At 36.4% G+C, this 16,323-nt stretch overlaps 1 pseudogene; it reads right to left on the bottom strand.

The window, feature by feature from the left end:
* Positions 1-16,323, bottom strand: part of LOC131043900 (subtilisin-like protease SBT3.18) — a 127,066-nt pseudogene that overhangs the window by 81,581 nt on the left and 29,162 nt on the right.

Genomic DNA, 16,323 nt, shown 5'->3' with positions numbered 1-16,323 from the left:
TTTTTGAACTTATGATAAACATCATGCTTGGAAAATAATTATGAATTGAACGCGTTTATTTAGCCATTGTAAAGCTCAATTAATTGAAATAACTACTTGATGAATGACATGGAATAAAAATCATAACTAAAATTATTTATTATTCAAAACTTGAATATAACTTGCATAATAATGATAGTTAGGTAACTTGCATAATAACAATTAAACGTATAATTTGCATGAAGATGGGAACACCAATAATTGAAATCAATGTAAAGACATTTGCATGAAGCGAAGGTAGGGTAAGTTACATGCGAGAATATCGCTTATAAAACCACTAATCCCAACATAGAATTTAGCTTCAAGTCATTTAACTGCTAAGTGGATCTTAACAGGATCTAAGTATCATTTAATATAAATCTGTTAAAACTAGTTATAAATCTAAAAATTACCTAGGTTTAAAAATTTTATTAACTAAAATTTATATATATATATATATATAAGAAGGAATTTAAATAAACTAACATTTTAAACATATATCAAAAAGAAATTTTATTTTTTTTAAATTAACATTGCCCTTCGATTTAAGTTTGATTGGTATTAACAAGGGTCAATGGGAATGGGACCCCACGGGTCCCCTCCACTACCCTGCGGCCACTGCCGCAGCAATGACCACAGGCTAGTGGGGGGTACTATTACGGTACCACTCCCCTGCGGAGCATTAACTTCGTTCTCCACCTGCGAGCCGATACGCACGGGCACTATATCATGCAAAAATAAATATTAATCACTTCGCATAAATTTATTAATACCTTATGCATATGTATATATTTATATTTATTTTTTTATAGTTCATTCCAGAATATTAAATTGTATAAAAGGAGAATACATAAACAGGTATGTATACATAAGAAATTATTAATGTAAGAGAGAATATCATATTAATCCCAGGGACGAAATATAACAGAGAAATAAAAATAACCAGAGAAGTAATTTGCTCCAGCGATGCACAGATTATCAAGAAGTAGGTAGGTGTTTAAACTGAGAAATACAAGCTAACACAAAGGGATTATATTCTATTTCTCAACCAATGTCCAAAGAGGGGGATAGAGAGTTATTCATAGGAAGATTATTTATTTTCAAATTTCATAGGGAGAGAGTTTGTTTGACTGATATTCACAGAGATTCAGCTAATATTCACAGAGAAATTTTATTCAACTCATTTCACAGAGAGATTTTATTTAACAAGTATTCACAGAGAGATTTATTTAACTAAAAATCACAGCGAGATTTAAAATAATCACATAGAGAGATTTTAAAAATAATCACAGAGGGATTTAAAATAATCACAGAGAGATTAAAGAATGAGATTTAGATTTCCATTCGACGAACCAAAGAAATGAATTAGAGGGAGGAATAAAGATTCAAATCACATAGGAAGAATTTTAATAGTAGAAAAAGAGATTTTAAACAAATAAAGGAATATGATTTTCTTTTGCTAAAATCTTTGGAAGAAAAACAAAAAGCAAGATCATGTGCATATTTTTTTGAGGGAAATAAAATAAATAACTATCTTTTACATGCACTATATGAAAGCATTATCATTATTATTTATCCCCAAATAAAAGGTTTAAAATCTAATAAAAGAATTTCTTTATATAAAGGAAGATCTATAACTATTTTTTTTTTGATAATATGAATTCCTCATAAGTGAATGTGAAATAACAGGGAGAGAACCTGGTTTATCGAGCTTGATGTTGAATCCACTAGTTATCCTTTTGATCCTTCCTTGCAACTTGAGAGAAATCCTTCAACAACAACTTAAAAATTCCTACAACGAAAAATGAGACTACCAAAGAAAAGATCTACTTCTAAAACTTGGGAAATTTCCTTCAAAACATAATCAACTCCCTTCTTTGAAACTTGCATATAATTTTATAAGAAAATTCCCTCCATTCCACTATCTAGAAAATTTAATTAAAAAGGAGATTCTTTCCCAATTTTGGACTTCATGCAAATTGATTAGACTTAGTGGGGGAGTTACATGCAAGGTGGTGGAGAATCCTCTAGAAGCTTCTTATTCTTCCTACAACATGTGCCATAATTGGATGTGGAAAATAAATAAATAAAAATAATGTATATTTTCCATGTGTGTGTGTGTGTGTATTATTATTTTCATTCTTTTTATAACATTTATTCAATCATTCAAATAGCTTATCCAAAAATATAATAGAATTGTATTTTAAATCCAAAAGTGATAAGGGAGGGTTGTGGCCCACAACAATCGGATGAGTTGGAGAGAAAAAAGAAGGCATTCCTAGCATAAATCTGGCCGCTTCGACACGTATGAGCTGATAGTTCGGTGCCGCGATGAGCGGATTGAAAGATGGGGCATTGTGCAACTTTTCATTGAACTCATCTGACGTTTTTTGTCGCGATCGAGAAAGAGTCGCCACGAGCAACTGGATCCGAATCTACCCAAACCGAGAGAGGCTTTTTTAGAGTGCCATAACATGACCCCGTAGGAACAGATGGATCGTTCCTATAATTAATGGGCATGGAGAAATGTGATTCTGAATATGGACAACTTTGAGCAATTTGAGCACTTGGGCGATTGGGCTGCTAGGGTGTGGCCCACAACGATCGGGTGAGTTGGAGAGAAAAAAGAAGGCATTCATAGTGTAAACCCAGCCACCCTGGCACGTACAAGCTGACGGTTTGGTGCAATGACGAGCGGATTGAAAGATGGGGCATTGTGCAACTTTTCATTGAACTCATCTGACGCTTTTTGTCGCGACCGAGAAAGAGTCGCCACGAGCAACTGAATCCGAGTCTACCCAAACCAAGAGAGGCTTTTTTAGAGTGCCATAACACGACCCCGCAAGATCAGATGGATCGTTCTTACATGTCACTAACATCAAGAAAAACCATGCCAAATTTTGACAATTTTTCACACTTTGAGTGATTGACAACAAATGAGCGTTTTTTACATCTTTTACCATATTAACAGGGTATACTTCATGAAATGATCCCATGTGATCTCTAATGGTCCAAAATGACATTATTTACATAAAATCACACAAAACAAGACAAAAACATAATTTTTTATATTACAATGCCTCAAGTAGTCAAAAATACAAGTCATGTACATATATCCAAATAAGATTGATATTACAATTTTTTACATTTACATTTAATCCAATGAACCATCTAGATCTGATCTACTCTTTATCATGTCTAGTATGGCCTCATGGTCAGACTCACGAACCTTCCATAGGTTCTTGTTTAGTGGTCTACGCCTATATCTGATCAAATGAACATTTGAAGCTACAACAAGGTTAGAATAATGAAGAATCTTCCTATGTGTCTCGAAGTCCTCAAACAACCACAAGTTAGACTTCTTCACTGGGTACCTTCTAAGCCATGTACCAGTAACAACTACTGATCCTGTGGGGTACTCAATATTTTCTCCATCTACCACAGGGCGATCCAATTTCTTTTTTGTGTCCACACAATGACACAGGTAATAATCTATTCCTTCTGCATTGTCTTCAGTTGCAATTACTGCATAAACATGCCCTGCAATGATAAAGTGAGAAGAATTTAGCAAACAAAAAATTTAAAGTACAAAAAATTGCATGTGGATAAATTACCTGGTTGGACTAAATCTGACACATGGTCAAAGTCAATTGATGCTTCCATCTGTGTGAGTTGTAGTGCACTCGGAGGTCGGTATGTCTCAAGTGGGATTAGAGGTCTCATACACCATTCGTCCACCCACTCCTTTGACTCACAGTCATTATAGGCACCATCTCTACATGAAGAACAATAACATGCCATCCGCCGCATATGGATAGTCCGTGAACCTGCATTAGAGCTTTTCAAAGAGTGTATCTCACTCGATCCTATCAATGTACAACAATCTTCTAATTTTGCAATGTTAGTATCATCTACCAACCAAAAAAATTTGCGAACTAAAGACTTACCTTGATTACCTGGACCAATTGTACCATTGCACCATTGAACAATTGATTTTGCATCTTTCAAGTTTGCATTCCCTTTGTACTTTAACTCTTCTCGTGCTAAAGCTCTTTTAATACATGCTCCTGCACCATCATGCTCCCCTTTTCCATGCCTAGCCTCAGAGAAATTCCACATATGTTGAATAGTAGTCAACTTATGCTTCCTACTCAACCAATAAAACATCCGAGAGTTCTTAAATTGCGATGCACAATTATTTGACCATATGATATGTTACGGAATGATATGCCTCGGCTAGCCAAATCATCGTAGAATATCTGAAAACAACCTTGCACACTGTAGAGTGTGAGCGATCATCACTGATGTAAAAATGATACTCCCTCAATATCTTCCTATCATCTTCAATACTATCATGTGCATGAATGAATGTTATATGCACAAATATGGCAACTTGTGTGGAGTTGTAATATTGTGATTGCACCTCGTTCTATGGTTGCAGTGTGTAGTTCTCTGCAAAGTCAACAATTGAAACGATTGTATGAAGTGGAAATGTGTCCTTACATAGCTTAAATTGTGAGTCCAACCAACGAGCTCGATGGTTATGCCTTGCATACTCATACACTATATTCTCATGAAAGATGCCAACAAACTGATACACTGGAATCTTCTCACTAACCAATTCACACCTTTTTGCTTCTTTTCCATCTTTTAGCATGTAGGCCACTGTCTTATATTTTCCAAATTCTACTAATTCATTACCAATTTCTTGTCCAATATCCATATGTTGACAAATTTGTAAATGTCGCAATCCACCACAATCAACACATGTACTATCCAAGCAACACTTATTGTAATATACTTGACCATCTACTCTTTCACATAAGATGCTAGATATGAATTCCCTTGAAGATGTCGGTGGACCATTTATGTTGCATTCCTGCAAAACATTGTTAGCATGCAAATCTATACATATGCATTGATAAACATCATAATGGTTAGAAAATTTAATATGTACTCTACAACAACAAGTTGTGCGTGTGTGATTTATTTTGACATAAAAAGGCTTTACCATTTCAAAGAACCTTTGACTAATTTTTATTTGAGGATACATACGTTGAAACTTGGCAAAAAATTATGTTTGAGTCATATCCAAAATATGTTTCGGATGTGGATCACGGATTTTACTACCAATCCTCCTTCTTACAACATCTCTTTGATTTAGAGAGACCCTTGTGTTATTCTTCCAAAATCTTCAATTAGGGATCTCAAGGCTTCAACAATTGCTTATCTTTCCGTGCTAATCTATCGGAAAATGCCCATAACTCATTGTTATATGGATCCTCCACTCTTTGTCGCCTTCCCAAAGCTCTCATTAGAGCTTGTCTACTTATCTTCAATTATTTACTTGTCTTTTTAAGGAGGCGAGCTTTCTTATTTTGAGTGCTTACAATTGTTGATGTAATGACACATCGTGTGGCATTACTATCTTTTGTGCGTGAGTTAGAACCAACAGTATCATATGCATTCATCTTATTCTTCACAATAGATTTGTCGCTTGATTCAATCAATGTTCTTAGCCCAAGAATCTTCATTATAGGCCTAAATTTCAGATTTCTCATCATTTCAACAAATAGTTGGCATCTTCCTATCTCATTTAAAGGCTCAAAAAATATTTTCCATATCCGGTTAGCATGTCTTTGACAAGTACGCTTCGGAAACTTGTCAACCATTGGTTTCAAAACATTAGCATCAATATCAATCAAATACTTAGGCTTTCTATGAAAAACTCTAGGAGGTGTTCTCAAAATTTGAGTTATCTCAAGATTAGGAATGTCAACAACATTAGGGAAAGGTGGCATACCTTCAATCGGTGATGAAAATGATGACATATCTTGAAATTGAGGTGTACAAGATGGTGTAGCTCCAATACTTGATGTCAGTCGTGAAGTACTTGCAACGTCAAATATCATAGAGGGAGTGCATTCAATATGAGATGTTGTAGACACCAATGGTGTGCCAATAAGAGATGGTGTGCCTTCAACTTGAGATGTAAGAGATGGGGTGCCTTGAACTTGAATTGTGGTAGACATGCTCTCAACCTCGGGATTCAATTGTCTCATTGCATGAAGGTTTTGCATATGTTGCCTTTGTGTGGCCAATTTTGCCTCTCTCTTAGATTGGATGGATATTTCATGTTCCTCTTCAATTGGCACCTCTTCAATTGACACCTCTTCTTCTATGGTATTCAATTTCCTTTGTTCACGAAGTTGCTTCATTCCTTCTCTTTATTTTGCATTCTTAGCTTCACGCTCTTCCGGTGTTACATTTTTTGGTCGTTTCCTCAGCATGATGATGATTATGCATATGTTAAAATGGATATATGAAATTGAAATTATTTCATGTATTCCTTTTCTAAATTATTTCATAAGATCTTAAAAAGGATATATGAAATTGAAAATTTTGTTTTTAACCACTAAACAAATAATTTTCTTATGCAACTTCCTTCAAATGCATTGTTAAATCTAATGTAAATCTAATAGGATTATAGTCAATTTTGACTCACGCTTTTATTCTAACATTTAAACAAAATAATACTTAATAAGTATTTGAATTCTAAAAACAAGAAAGTATTACCTCAATTATTCAAATTTGATAAAAAAACTACGTTCTTCCTCTTTGACATTGCCAAATGAAAAAAAAGGTGGTGGAGAGCTAATGGAATGTACAAAATAACCTTGCATAAAATGTCAACACCATGCAAAAAGCATTTTTTTGTTTGATCATGCATAGAAAGAAGACAAAATGAGATAATGTGGGCTTGGATCACGGGTCAAGGGTCCCATATAACCGTTTTTTAGTGCAGCTCATTTGGCTAGCGCCAAATATGGTGCTAGCCAAATGACTTCCATTGAAATTTTTTACTTTAAGGGTCCCCTACAACCTTTTTTTTGGCGCTAGCCAAATGACTTCAATTGAAATTTTTTACTTTAAGGGTCCCCTATAACCTTTTTTTTTGTGCAGCTCATTTGGCTAGCGCCAAATATGGTGCTAGCCAAATGACTTCCATTGAAACTTTTTAACCTTTGATAAAGCGCCATATTTGGTGCTAGCCAAATGACTTCCATTAAAAATTTTTAACCTTTGATAAATTTCTACTCTATACCCTATAGTTTGATAGCCACAAACATAAAAATTAAACCATATGACTCTTTAGGACATAATATGGTGTCTTAGGACACCATATTACCCCTTAGGTGTCATTATGGGTCGTATAGTGTCCTAAGGGGTCATATGGTATCTTATGACCCCTTAGGACACAATATGGTGTCGTTAGGGTCGTAAGGACACCTAAGTGGTCATATGGTGTCCTATGGGACCATAGGACACCATATGACCCCTTAGGTGTTGTTATGGGTCGTATGGTGTCCTAAGGGGTCATATGGTGTCTTATGACCCCTTAGGACACCATATGACCCCCTAGGACACAATATAGTGTCGTTATGGGTCATATGGTGTCCTAAGGGGTCATATGGGGTCTTATGACCCCTTAGGACACCATATGACCTGTTAGGACAAAATATGGTATCGTTATGGGTCGTATGGACACCTAAGGAGTCATATGGTGTCCTATGGGGCCATAGGACACCATATGACCCCTTAGGTGTCGTTATGGGTCGTATGGTGTTGTAAGGGGTCATATGGTGTCCTATGACCCCTTAGGACACTATATGACCCCCTCGGACACAATAGGGTATCGTTATGGGTCGTATGGTGTCGTAAGGGGTCATATGGTGTCTTATGACCCCTTAAGACACCATATGACCCCTTAGGTGTCGTTATGGATCGTATGGTGTCCTAAGGGATCATATGGTGTCTTATGACCCCTTAGGACACCATATGACCCCTTAGGACATAATAAGGTGTTGTTATGGGTCGTATGGACACCTAAGGGGTCATATGATGTCCTATGGGGCCATAGGACACCATATGACCCCTTAGGTGTTGTTATGGGTCGTATGGTGTCGTAAGGGGTCATATGGTGTCCTATGACCCTTTAGGACACCATATGACCCCCTAGGACACAATAGGGTGTCATTATGGGTCGTATGGTGTCCTAAGGGGTCATATGGTGTCTTATGACCCCTTAGGACACCATATGACCCCTTAGGACATAATATGGTGTCATTATGGGTCATATGGTGTCGTAAGGGGTCATATGGTGTCCTATGACCCCTTAGGACACAATAAGGTGTCGTTATGGGTTATATGGTGTCGTAAGTGGTCATATGGTGTCCTATGACCCCTTAGGACACAATAGGGTGTCGTTATGGGTCATATGGTGTCCTAAGGGGTCATATGGTGTCTTATGACCCCTTAGGACACCATATGACCCCTTAGGACACAATACGGTGTTGTTATGGATCGTATGGTGTCCTAAGGGGTCATATGGTGTCCTATGACCCCTTAGGACACCATATGACCCATTAGGACAAAATATGGTGTTGTTATGGGTCGTATGGACACCTAAGGGGTCATATGTTGTCCTATGGGGCCATAGGACACCATATGACCCCTTAAGTGTCCTTATGGGTTGTATGGTGTTGTAAGGGGTCATATGGTGTCCTATGACCCCTTAGGACACCATATGACCCCCTAGGACATAATAGGATGTCGTTATGGGTTGTATGGTGTCCTAAGGAGTCAAATGGTGTCTTATGACCCCTTAGGACACCATATGACCCGTTAGGACACAATATGGTGTCGTTATGGATCGTATGGACACCTAAGGGGTCATATGGTGTCCTATGGGGCCATAGGACACCATATGACCCCTTAGGTGTCTTTATGGGTTGTATGGTGTCGTAAGGGGTCATATGGTGTCCTATGACCCCTTAGGACACCTTATGACCCCCTAGGACACAATAGGGTGTCGTTATGGGTCGTATGATGTCCTAAGGGGTCATATGGTGTCTTATGACCCCTTAGGACACCATATGACCCGTTAGGACACAATATGGTATCGTTATGGGTCGTATGGACACCTAAGGGGTCATATGGTGTCCTATGGGGCCATAGGACACCACATTACCCCTTAGGTGTCGTTATGGGTCGTATGGTGTCGTAAGGGGTCATATGGTGTCCTATGACCCCTTAGGACACCATATGACCCCCTAGGACACAATAGGGTGTCGTTATGGGTCGTATGGTGTCCTAAGGGGTCATGTGGTGTCTTATGACCCATTAGGACACCATATGACCCCTTAGGAAACAATATGGTGTCGTTATGGGTCGTATGGTGTCCTAAGGGGTCACATGGTGTCTTATGACCCCTTAGGACACCATATGACCCTTAGGACATAATATGGTGTTTTTATGGGTTGTATGGACACCTATGGGGTCATATGATGTCCTATGGGACCATAGGACACCATATGACCCCTTAGGTGTCGTTATGGGTCGTATGGTGTCGTAAGGGGTCATATGGTGTCCTATGACCCCTTAGGACACCATATCACCCCCTAGGACACAATAGGGTGTTGTTATTGGTCATATGGTGTCCTAAGGGGTCATATGGTGTCTTATGACCCCTTAGGACACCATATGACCCCTTAGGATACAATACGGTGTCTTTATGGGTCGTATGGTGTCCTAAGGGGTCATATGGTGTCCTAAGGGGTCATATGGTGTCCTATGACCCCTTAGGACACCATATGACCCGTTAGGACACAATATGGTGTCGTTATGGGTCATTATGGTGTCGTAAGGGGTCATATGGTGTCCTATGACCCCTTAGGACACCATATGACCCCTTAGGACACAATAGGGTGTCGTTATGGGTTGTAAGGGGTCATATGGTGTCATATGACCCCTTAGGACACAATAGGGTGTCGTTATGGGTTGTAAGGGGTCATATGGTGTCATATGACCCCTTAGGACACAATAGGGTGTCGTTATGGGTCGTATGGTGTCATAAGGGGTCATATGGTTTCTTATGACCCTTTAGGACACCATATGACCCCTTAGGACACAATATGGTTTTTTTATGGGTCGTATGGTGTCCTAAGGGGTCATATGGTGTCCTAAGGGGTCATAGGACACCATATAACCCCTTAGGACACAATACAACTCCTAATGATACCTAAGGGGTCATATGGTGTCCTATGACCCATTAAGACACCATATGGTGTCGTTATGTGTCCTATGGTGTCCTAAGGGATCATATGGTGTCCTATGACCACTTAGGACAAAATATGGTGTCGTTATGGGTCCTATGGTAACCTAAGAGGTCATATGGTGTCTTATGACCCATTAGGACACCATATGACCCCTTAGGTGTCGTTAGGGGTCATTTTGTGTCCTAAGGGGTCATATGGTTTCCTATGACCCCTTAGAACCTAGAGAGAGGAGGGAGTGAGGAAAAAACTGAGGGAAAGAGGTGAGAGAGGGAATTAGATGGGTGTAAGGATGAAGAGGGAGATAGCTCGAGGGATAGGAGAATAAGGGAATTGTGAGAGCTAGAGAGGGGAGGGACAAAGAAGAGTTTGTATCTATTCCACATTTGGCACGCGCCAAATAGGGAGAATGCCAAATGTGTACATAGAAACCCTCATATCACCTCTCCCTTCTTTATCTCCCTTCCCTCGTAGTTCCATCTCTCTCTATGAACTAGATCTCATATTCTCTCTCCCCTTACCTCTTCTTGGGCTCTTCATTCTTATAGATACATACTCTTCTTTGTCCCTCCCCTTTCTAGCTCTCATAATTCCCTTAGTTTGCTATCCCTTGAGCTATCTCCCTCTTCATCCTTATTTGGCATGCGCCAAATGTGGAATATGGACCACATTTGGCGCGCACCAAATGGAATATCCATTCATCACATTTGGTACACGCCAAATAGGGCGCTCGCCATATTTGGCGAGCGCCAAATTTCTCGCTTTGGGAAACACCAAACCTATCGTTTGGATTTTCCTTGGGCATCCAACCCAAAGGTTTGGATGACCATTTCAGGCTAGAGACGTGTTTTTGTCAGAACATTGAAAATTTTGACATATTTTTGGTCGTGCTCTTCGTCAGGTTTGCACGTGTTTCAATGAAGTTAAAAAAAATACTATGGTAAACTTGAGCTCCCTCTTAGCTATCCAAAAATGTAATTTATTTCAAATTTTGATTTTGTTAAGTCTTTCATCTATAATTTCTTTTGTTAGTGTGTCCGTTTTTTGTCAAAAACCAACATGCACTATTTTGGGTTTAGATTTTTACACGTTCATCAAATTTTGAAAAAAATTACATTTTTAGAAACTAGACTCCATTCTACACAATTTTTAAAAAAATGTTTTGATTTTTGATTTGTTTTCAATGATTTTAGGGGGGAGCACGCTCAAATTTCTATTTTTCAGGATGTGTCCACTTCGAAAATTAGTAAAAAATCATATACTCATTAAAAAATTAGCTGAAAATTCTGGCATAAACTTCAAGGTGTTAGCTAATTTCTCACTGAAGCGATTTTAAAAATTCAAAAAAAAAGTTAACATTTTAGGGGGGCCACAACAGACGCTATGTTATGTTTTCTGCATAAAAACAGGACCACTTTTTGTGGCCCCCCTTTATGAAGCCCTTAATCTCCACCATTTTCAAAAAAAATTAGTAGTTTAGAAAGTAGACTTAAAGCACTCTGACTCTTGTTCTTGTTCCATCTTCAAATTTGGAGTGTAACTATCTTCAATTTGTCGTTGAAGTTTAGACTTTGCTGGTTTCAGAAAAAAAAAAAAAAAAAAGTGGCATCTTAAGACCCCCTTTTGGTACCACAACTTGGTGCACATACCCTTAGTTTTCTCACCAATCACATCATCATCTACATGCAAGATAGTCAATGAATTCATGAAATTCATAGTGAAAACTACTGAGACATCAAGAGACTTTACTTGTAGTAAGATTTGATCCACTATAGTAAATTTCAATTCATCTTTCAATATTGAATTTGTGATACTTGGTTAAATGTTTCTAGGAATTTTTTTTTTTAGGTATTACTATTGGGCCTTTCAACTAATAAATGAAAAAAATTTAACCACTTCTAGGAAGCCACCATTCCAATTCTTTAAATTGAACATATGTACCAAAATTATTCTTAATCCTCATTAGGCAATACAAAAGTTACCACTATTAGTTATTGGTACCTTTCTAGTGCCTTGGATTATTTTTAGGTGACCATGTGGCCTTTTGGGCTATTCTAGTGGGTTATGGGAAGTCAAAAAAATAGGAGAGATACATTTTAAATTTCATGGATTAGACAAAATCCATAATTAAAACCACAATTTGAGCTACTAGGCATTGGGGTAACTAAAAATTCATTTTAGAAGAGGGAAATCCAAATGTATAACCTTAAGTAATTAACATTATGAGCTTCAAATTTTAGATATCAAAGTTTAGACTTAGGTTTATGCCATGGCATGGCATAAAGGTCCTATTATGGTCCTATTATGCCATGTCATGGTATGATAGGACCAATTAATGGCATAATAGGACACATCATGCCATGATGGCATAATATGTCCTATTATGCCATGACATTGCATAATAGGTCCATAGTTGGTCCTATTATATCATATCATGGCATAATATGACCTATTATGCCATGATGGCATAATAAGTCCTATTATGCCATAACATTGCATAATAGTCCACCTATTATGCCATCATGGCATAATAGGTCTTAATAGAACCTATTAAGCCATGACATGACATGATTTTCTCGAATTGCCAACTTCATCATCTAATTCATCTCCAGCACTGAAGTACTAATTCAACATGTTTACTTAGTATGATAGGACCTATTATACCATGTCATTGCATAATAGGACCTATTATGCCATGACATCATAATAACTCCTATTATGCCAGGACATTGCATAATAATCCACCTATTATACCATCATGGCATAATAGTCCACCTATTATGTGATCATGGAATAATACATCCATAATAGGACCTATTAAGCCATGACATGACATGATTTTCTCGAATTTCCAACTTCATCATCTAATTCATCTCCAACACTGGAGTACTAATTCAACATGTTTACTTAGTATGATAGGACCTATTATACCATGTCATGGCATAATAGGACCTATTATGCCATGATGGCATAATAAGTCCTATTATGCTAGGACATTTTATAATAGTCCACCTATTATGCCATCATGGAATAATAGGTCCATAATAGGACCTATTAAGCCATGACATGACATGATTTTCTCGAATTATCAACTTCATCATCTAATTCATCTCCAACACTGAAGTACTAATTCAACATGTTTACTTAGTATGATAGGACCTATTATATCATGTCATCGCATAATAGGACCTATTATGCCAAGACATATAATAGGTCCATAATAGGACCTATTAAGCCATGACATGACATGATTTTCTCGAATTGCCAACTTCATCATCTAATTCATCTCCAACACTGAAGTACTAATTCAACATGTTTACTTAGTATGATAGGGCCAATTATGGACCTACCATGCCATGTCATGGCATAATAGGTCCATAATAGGACCTATTAAACCATTACATGACAGGATTTTCTCAAGTTGCCAACTTCATCATCTAATTCATCTCCAACACTGAAGTGCTAATTCAACATGTTTGCTTAGTAAATGACCATTTAGAAAAGTTACCATCTAATATATTAGTACTATTCCAACACAAAGTACTAATTCAACATGTTTACCAGAATTTTGACTAATTATTTATTATATAAATTACTTTATATATGTTGATCTTATTTTACTTTTTTTACAAGTTCATGTATGGAATATTTTATGTTGATTTTAATAGTTGATGTATTTTACAAGAAATGAATGCATTAAATTGAATATATAATAGATTTATGAAGTTTCAATGAAAGTTTGTATTAAGCTTTGTGCGCAAATTTTATATTTGAAGATTCAATAGTATGTACATGTATATTTTTTTAAGTTGAATATTACTTAATGAAAACCTAATAGTTATTGAACAAAATATTACTTCAATCCAAAATGAGCCAATCACACCCCCCCCCCCCAATCTTCTAGAGTTTGCAAAATCAATGCAAATTGTTGTCGAGACAGTTAGATCAGTTGATTCTCAATTAGATCAATTTCATAGACGATGACAAGAGTTGCGTGATTTTTATGTTGATGGATTAACTTATAGGCAGATCATTGATCTTAAAATAACCAAAGCTCATTTATGTCCATATTTTACTAACCCAAAAACAAGAGAGCCAATGCAACCTACCCAGAAAAGATTTTCAATTAGGTGGTGTGATCATCTTGAAATGGCTAGACACTTTTGGGATAGATGGTGGATGGTTTTTTATTATCCACCACATCGCAATTATGAGGTCCCTTTATATTTTTTGAAGAAATTATACTGTGAGTTTGTAATGCACCAAAAACTAAATTATTTTGATATTTAAGTCATTCCAGGGTGTTGGTCGTGGAATGCCACAGCATAGATTAGGGGCACGCAGTAATAATCCCCTACTAGATCCACCCATGGTTCCGATTGTTCCTCCATCGATTCTTGCAAATGTGCAGAATACATCATTCATTTCAACATTAGATGCTTTAACTTCCCTCACATGTAACCTAAGTGAGCAAGTTGCACACATGGCATACACTCCTCGATCGATGCCACATATGTGTATGAGTTGTCATCAGATGTGTGTAGGTCCTAGTGCTGATCCAGGATCCGCTTCAGTTGCAGCTGAGTATGATGTAACAGATGATACTATGATGACATCATATATAGATTTTCTTTGCTCTGATGATCATCTTGAGCGGGTATAGATATATATATATACATGTACATGTCAATCTAATACTTCATTAAATATAGGTATAAATTAAGTGCATGTATTTTTTTATATACAATCTAATACTTCATTAAATAAATTCAGTTTATGTAGATAAGGACTACACCAAATATTCAAGTCAATATTGCATCTACTCCTACACAGCTTGGCACACCTTTTGGGGTATAGTATCAATTTCTATCTAGACATTGTGCTAGCTTTTTAAGTTAATATGTTACCATTATATATTATATAAATTTTCATATTGATACATTGAATGCTTCTTTCTTCAGGCTTCAAGTCATGAGGGACCATCTACATCACATCAAGAAGAGGGTGTGACAACTGTTACACCATCTATTGTATGTATCTTAGAATTCATAAATAAAATATGTTCTTACAATATTGTAACTTAACTTGAAATTATTTAATACACATGTATATGTTCAATAAACATGAATTCATTAAATGCATGTTTGCAGGTGGACACTACTATCAAGATAGGTTATCCTCGTCATTTTTATTAGAGCCAATTTGAACGAACATCAACATCCTTTGAGGTCTTAATATGTAATACTTAATTTGACCTTATTTGACTCTTAATTTGACATTTAATTGGACACTTTGAATTTGACCTTGTACAGGACTTAGCTAGCACTACATTTGGTGTTGATTTCAAGGTAACATACACATCAAGGTGCACAAGATACTACTAGAGGAGATGAGCAACCTTATGTGCGATATTTTATTATATGATTATTTAATCAAATTATAATTGTTCATTTGTATTTAATAAAAAAATAAACATGTGTATATTCTCATGTTCGTTATATCATGTTTCTTATCTTGTATACAAGATGGCACAACTCCTGAGCACATAGTACATGCAGAACAAGTTACTGGAGTTGATGTGCACACGCATACTGTGGTAAGTTTGTAACTTAATTTATGAATTCCAACTATATTTGATAAATGATTATCTTTTAATAGTTAATCAAGTATTTTAATATTATTTTTTCCTTGTACAGCATGAGATGGGTGGATCTGGTCCATGTCCCGGGGACAAGAGACCACGAGATGTTATTGATGATAGCACTTAGATTTTACTGTTTATTTGGCTCTGATATGATGTACATGTACTATTTTATATGATATGTATTTTTTTATGGACTTTACACATTTGTTTACACGTGTACTTATTTTTTAACATCGTATATATTGGCTTGGACATGCACATACTTTATATATATGGATAGTTGCATAATAGGATTAAATCATATATATTTTTTGGACTACATATATATATGCACATTAGATATTATGTGGATTTCATCATGTTACCATCCAGATATATATGGATTAGATATTATATGGATTATGTGGACTTGAAATTTTATTTATGGAACTTGTGCTTAAATAACTTTATATGGATTATGTGGACTTGAAATTTTATTTAAATAACTTGTGATTAGATAAAATAAAGGTGTACATCGTGAACTAACAATGATGATAAGACCAAAGT

Source organism: Cryptomeria japonica, chromosome 3 (genome assembly GCF_030272615.1).
Source record: "Cryptomeria japonica chromosome 3, Sugi_1.0, whole genome shotgun sequence".
Lineage (NCBI taxonomy): Eukaryota > Viridiplantae > Streptophyta > Pinopsida > Cupressales > Cupressaceae > Cryptomeria > Cryptomeria japonica.
Note: the sequence above shows the minus strand (reverse complement) of the source record. Positions and strands in the feature narration are given on the sequence as shown.